Below are 7,358 nucleotides of genomic sequence, written 5' to 3' on the forward strand. Positions count from 1 at the left end.
ACTTTGCCGAAGCACAGCCCCCACACCACTAGAGGGATATCTTCAACCACCAACTTACCATCCTGAGACAAGGCCGAGTATAGCCCACGAAGATCTCCGCCACGGCACGAACCCGGACATGAAGATCACGTCAGTGACTCAACCCACTCAAGTGACGCACCCCTCCTAAGGACAGCATGGAAGAGCACCAGTAAGCCAGTGACTCAGCTCCCCCCCGTAATAGGATTAGAGGCAGAGAATCCCAGTGGAGAGAGGCGAACCGGCCAGGCATAGACAACAAGGGCGGTTCGTCGCTCCAGTGCCTTTCACCCCCATAGGCCTTGTCTTGAAATATGCAGATAGACGGATTACAAGTAAACTTACATTGTACAACTTCTGACAGCCAGCTTTATAGCACTTTCAGAAGGCTTGAATTATTAACTCATTGTCAACATGACTCTGCTGTTGTGCTGTAGAATTTGTGAATTTTTGTCTCTTGTATAATACATTCTGTAAATTAGTTTATACTGGATTAAGTGTACATTTTTGTTAACTGTAATTTAATTGGTTATGTTCCAACATTCCCTCCATCTTGTACCGATATCAGTTATTTTTAAATCTTGGTTCCAATAGTTTATATATTTTTCTTAGAGGTTGTCAGTTGGATAGGCTCTCTGAAAGGTTTTCTACAGCTTACCTGTCATGTGAATGTATTTTTCTGACCCAGATAGGATTCCCTCAATATTTCTCTGCTGTCCAAAAGCTTTCAGGTTGAATTTTCGTGATATAAAACTTTTTAGTTGCAGAAAGTTTTCATACCCCTTGATTTATTCCACAGTTTGTTGTTACAGCCTGAATTTCAAAATMTATTAAATATATGTTTTCTCACCCATCTACACGTAATAACCCATTGTGACAAAGTGTAAACATGATTTTAGAAATGTTTGCAAATGTTTTGAAAATGAAATACAGAAATATCTAATTTACATAAGTATTCACACCTTTGAGAAAATACTTTGTAGAAGCAGCTCTGACAGCTGTGAGGCTTTCTGGGTACGTCTCTTAAGAGCTTTGCACACCTGGAGTGTACAATATTTGCACATTATTCTTTTCAAAATGTTTCAGACTCCTGTCANGTCATGCTCAACAATAGACTTTAAAATAAACCAATCAGAATGGCGTCATGCTCAACAATAGACTTTAAAATAAACCAATCAGAATGGCGTCATGCACAACAATAGACTTTAAAATAAACCAATCAGAATGGCGTCGAGCAACAACTCATTGTCATTCACCATCAAGTAAAAAACATACGCATTCAATAACCCGGTTGCAATGTTACACAAAGGTGGGCATATAATGGTACAGAGAGGGGTCAGCTCTTCAACCTCAATTCACTTAAATGCACCAAATACCTGTTTTACGCCTGTCACTGCACCAAATACCTGTTTTACAATTCTGGCATTTTTATTTTCCTATCTGGTATCCAGATTCTCCTGGTGGATATGACCGACAGCAACGTGGTTCAATCTACTTTGTGTCTTTGCTGTGCGCAGCCACGTCTTCAACCTCCTGAGGGAACTAAGGAGGAGGAGGAGGAGACGGGTATGACAAGTAGCATTCTGACCAGAGCTTCAACATCGGGAAATAAAAACACAGTCCTCCACAGGAAGTCCATTAAGAATGTGTGCAGCCTCTGCATTAGAACAAAAATTAGTAGTTGATTAAAACATGTTGCACTGCAAGACAGTGGGTATTAAAAGTCCTAATCATGTTTTTCATAAAATTTGATGATATTTGAAAGAAACCAGATCAATGTAGGATGACCAAAGTATGAACAAAAATAAAAATGACTGTCGCTTCTACATTGATGAAGTTTGATCATAAAGTTACTGGTCTCCTCCACCATGTCAAACACTTAGATTTGTTAAAATAAAGGACAAGGTGACATCACCTTAAATGAAAAGTCCACCCAAAAACAAATATATTTTGGTATTTGTTTCATTAGTCCATCGTTGATATAGTCCCATAATGTTTTGCTTGTCAGCGATCAAGTTTTCAAGATATGTAACTAACAATACAGAAATCAGAAATGCATCATACGGGGACGAAAAGCTTCAACTTCCTTGGCGTACACATCACTGACAATCTGAAATGGTCCACCCACACAGAGATTGTAATGAAGAAGGTGTAACAACGCCTCTTCAACCTCCAGGAGGCTGAAGAAATTTGGCTTGTCACCTAAAATCCTCACAAACTTTTACAGATGCACCATTGAAAGCCTCCTGTCGGGCTGTATCATCGCCTGGTACGGCAACTGCAAGGCTTTCCAGAGGGTGGTGCAGCCCAACGCATCACCAGGGGCACACTGCCTGCCCTCCAGGACACCTACAGCACCTGATGTCACAAGAAGGCCAAAAAGATCATCAATGACAACAACCACCCGAGCCATTGCCTGTTCACCCCGCTATCATCTAGAAGGCGAGGTCAGTACAGGTGCATCAAAGCTGGGACCGAGATACTTTCTATCTTAAGGCCATCAGACTGTTAAATAGCCATCACTAGCTGGCCTCCACCCAGTACCCTGCCTTGAACTTAGTCACTGTCACCAGCCGGCTACCACCCGGTTACTCAACCCTGCACCTTAGAGGCTGCTGCCCTGTGTACATAGACATGGAATCACTTTAATAATGGAACACTGGTAACTTTAATAATGTTTTCGTACTGTTTTACTCATTTCATACAGTGCATTCGATAGTATTCAGACCCCTTGACTTATCCACATTTTGTTACGTTACAGCCTTAGTCTAAAATTGATAAAAAAGATTTTTCTTCATCAATCTACACACAATACCCCATAATGACAAAGCAAAAACAGGTTTTTATAAAAAAAAATCAAATTGATAAAATATGAAATATCATATTTAAAGAAGCATTCAGACCTTTTACTCAGTACTTTGTTGAAGCAACTTTGGGAGTGATTACAGCCTTGATTCTTCTTGGGTATGACGCTACAAGCTTGGCACATCTGAATTTGGGGAGTCTTCCATCTCAAGCTCTGTCAGGTTGGATGGGCAGCGTTGTTGCACAGTTACAGTTGAAGTTGGAAGTTTACATAGCTCAGCCAAATACATTTAAACTCAGTTTTTCACAATTCCTGACGTTTAATCCTAGAAACATTCCCTGTCTTAGGTCAGTTAGGATCACCACTTTATTTTAAGAATGTGAAATGTCAGAATAATAGTAGAGAGAATGATTTATTTCAGATTTTATTTNTAAATTCAGTCTGTAACACAACACACTGTGGAAAAGGTCAAGGGGCTGTGAATGCATTCTGAAGTCACTGTGTTTGAAAATGTCTACATTCGTCAGTCTAAAAAAAATGCTTTTAAAATTCTGTCATGAAAATAATACTATTTCCTGTTCCGACGTCATTAACGGTTTCTCTGCCTTTAGGTTTCCATTTGGGCCTATTATATTTCCAGAAAAGCCAAGGATAGTTCGATAGGGTTGTGGTTTTAGGGAGTGATATTGGTTATGTTAGAAAACGTTTCATTTTCTTCCATTTTGTTCCAAACTATGAAGTTATTGATCAATCAATCAATCAATCAATTTTATTTTATATAGCCCTTCGTACATCAGCTAATATCTCGAAGTGCTGTACAGACACCCAGCCTAAAACCCCAAACAGCTAGTAATGCAGGTGTAGAAGCATTACTAGATGTTCTTAGCTTTTATTAATTTTGAAAAAAAAAACGAAAACGTGAAAAGATTCTGTGAAAAAAAATAATAATCTGGGGATTGAGAATGCGAATACAACAGAGGTTCTCAAAGACCATGACTGACATTATGAACGTTGCTCTGGTTTGAACCTAAGCTCCAGGTCATGTAAATATGAAGGAGATAAGGACCACGTACTGCATGTCGTTAATTATTATTGTTTTGAATGGCCATGGCCACCCTGTACAGTTGGGCCCATGCAAGAGCAGGGTTGAAGGCATGAACTTAAGAGGTGGAAAAGGGTAACTATTTGCTATTTGAAGAATCTCAAATCTAAAATATATTTTGATTTGTTTAACACTTTTTTTTGGTAACTACATGATTCTATATGTGTTACTTTGTCGTTTTTSATGTCTTCACTATTATTCTACAATGTAGAAAATAGTAAAAATYAATAAAAACCATAGAATGAGTAGGTGTTGTATAACGTTTGACCCCGGCAGTGTATAATACCGTTCAGGTAATCAGTGTGTCCAGACTCTTAGGAATTTGAAATTCTGCTCTTAATCTGATTTTAAGGAATTTACCTTTAAAATTTGATGATTTGATAATTCTCTCGTCTTCTCGGCGGAGGAACTGTTTCTCTGTTGACGAGTTAGCCCCATTCATCATCAACGCGTCTTGCCGACAACATCAACACAGCCTCTCCAGACTCTGAAGTCAGGAGGACTTTGAGTTAGGTGTCAGTGTCACGTTCTGACCATAGTTCTTGTGTGTTGTGCTTGTTTTAGTGTTGGTCAGGACGTGAGCTGGGTGGGCATTCTATGTTGTGTGTCTAGTTGTCTGTTTCTATGATTTGGCCTAATATGTTCTCAATCAGAGGCAGATGTTTTGTGTTGTCTCTGATTGGGAATCATATATAGGTGGCTTGTTTTGTGTTGGGGATTGTGGGTGGTCTGTTTCGTCTGTGTTTTCTCTGCACCAGCTAGGACTGTATCGGTTTGCCACTTTTTTTTATTTTGTATTGTTGTAAGTGTTCACTTTCGTTTAATTAAACATGTTGAGCACTGGCTACGCTGCGTGTTGGTCCGATCCCTGCTAACACCCTTCTCTTGAAGAGAAGGAAGGCTGCCGTTAGTCAGCCAGACTGGAACAATCAAGCATTCAAAATTATAAAGGGTTTAGGGTTAGCCCTTTATAACAATGTCTCGAGTGACAGACTTCGTAAATATTGAGCGTTCTGACAAAATTACGAAAGATTTTAGCTTCTCTGCTACGTCTCTCACTCTCTCTCTAACTCTCTCTCTCTCTAGCTCTCTCTCTCTAGCTCTCTCCTCTCTAGCTCTCTCAGCCTCTCTCCTAGCTTCTCTAGCTCTCTCTAGCTCTCCTAGCTCTCTTCTCTCTTAGCTCTCTCTCTCTAGCTTTCTCTCTCTCTCTCTAGCTCTCTCTCTCTCGCTTCTCCTCTCTCTCTCTTCTCTCTCCTCTCTCTCTAGCTCTCTCTCTCTCTCTCTCTCTCTCCTCTCTAGCTCTCTCCTCTCGCTGCTCCTCTCCTCCTCTCTCTCTTCTCCTCCTCTCTCTAGCTCCTCTCTCTTCTCGCTCCCTCTCTCTCTCTCTCTCTTCGCTCTCTCTCTCTAGCGCTCTCTCAGCTCTCTACTCTCTCTCTCATCATGGGACTGCTCTCCCAGACACTGTGCCTGGCCCTGGCTTTCTTCCACGTCCCCACAGTAAGTAGCCACCTGAGCATCTAGCTTACCTATATTCATGTGATATTATTTATCATTATAGAGATGTTGTTAGTGCCAACGCATAATGTCTAGGTGACTTCAGATACGACTAGTTAAAAACATGCTTTCAGATTTGTTTGTCTGGTCTGGTCACAATACAGTGGATGTCAAAAAAGAGGAAGTGTCGGCAAATACAGGGATGTCAATAACACAGAGGAGCATGGGCTGGTCACACTGCAGTGGATGTCAATAACACAGAGGACAGTAGGCTGGTCACTTGCAGTGGATGTCCAATAACACAGAGGACAGTGGCTGGTCACACTGCAGTGGGATGTCAATAACACAGGACAGTAGGCTGGTCACTGCAGTGGGATTCAATAACACAGAGACAGTGCTGTCACACAGGTTTTGTGCTTTCTCAAGGCCTATTATATAAACATGTTTTCTATCTGGATCAACTGTACACTGCTGAGATAACAAGTCTTGCATTTCATCTTGTCTTTTCAGGAACCTTGAAGTCATTGTGAAAGGTGAGTTTGAGGAAAGGAAAGGGAGGGAATACCTAGTCAGTTTGTAGCAACTGAATTGCATTCAACTGAAAGGTCTTCCACATTGTAACCAACCCGTCTGAATCAGAGAGGTGCGGGGGTCACCTTAATCAACATCACGTCTTCGGCCCCAGGGAACAGTTGTTGTTGGGGTTAATCGCTGCTCAAGTGCAAAGCAGATTGATTTGATTTTGAAAGGCAACCCTGCCATTAACTAACCAGTCATTTTCAATTAGTTTAATTCTATGTTATGACCTGGTTCAAAGGCTATACCGCATCAAGTGCAATGTAAGAACAATCAACACAGACAACTGAGCAATGGTCGCTAATATCCAGAGAGAAAACACCACTGGCATCATATTTCACTGGTGTATTTTGTCAGAATAAGATCAATCAGATATATTTCACTGGTTGTGGATTTGGTCGTGTAGGCTTGTTATCAGGGGTGAAATTTAGTCAGCACAAATATCTTTCAAAACAATTCAGACTAAGATCGTTCATATTAATAGTTAAATTATCATTCTTAGATAGCAAGTCAGACAGTTTTCAGGAGAACATGGGAGCCAAGGGAGCAGGGCATTTAAATTCCACTAACGTTAGCGGATATTAATACCAACAACATATTTTTCAAACTGCTTAGGGTAGAAGCTGCTAAGGAGCCTTTTGGTCTAGGACTTCGCGCTCCAGTAATCACTTGCGGTAGCAGAGAGAACAGTCTGATGACTTGGGTGACCGGATCTTTGAGACATTTTTTAGGCTTTCCTCTGACACCGCTGTATAGAGGTCCTGGATGGCAGGAAGCTTGGACCCAGTGATGTACTGGGCCGTACGCACTACCTCTGTAGCCCTTACGTCAGATAGCGAGCAGTTGCCGTAACCAGGCGGTGCTCTCGATGGTGCAGCTGTATAACTTTTTGAGGATCTTTTAAACTTTTATAAACGGATAAAGGATAACTTTTTGTGGACACAAGGAACTTGAATCTCTGAACTGCCACTACAGCCCTGTTGATGAGAATGGGGGATGCTGCGTTCCTTTTTTCCTGTATCCACATCATCTTCTTTGTCTTGATCACGTTGAGGAGAGGTTGTTGTCCTGCACCACACACCAGGTCTCTGACCTCTTCCCTATAGGCTGTTTGTCGTTGTCGGTGTCAGCCTACCACTGTGTCATCGCCAACTATAATGAGTGTTAGTCAGTCCTGCCGTGCAAGTCAAGGAAACCCATGATTTTACCTAGATGGGTCATGACACTTTCACGTCCCTTAGCTGCCCCTGGGTTGAGTTTATTGTCAGTCATTGGATGTTTACTGCATACCGCTAACTCACCCTGTGGATAGCTGTACGCTCATGAAATCCCAGGATCCAGTTAATATTGATATGTGTTTGC

Source organism: Salvelinus sp. IW2-2015, unplaced genomic scaffold (genome assembly GCF_002910315.2).
Source record: "Salvelinus sp. IW2-2015 unplaced genomic scaffold, ASM291031v2 Un_scaffold1527, whole genome shotgun sequence".
NCBI classification, from domain to species: domain Eukaryota; kingdom Metazoa; phylum Chordata; class Actinopteri; order Salmoniformes; family Salmonidae; genus Salvelinus; species Salvelinus sp. IW2-2015.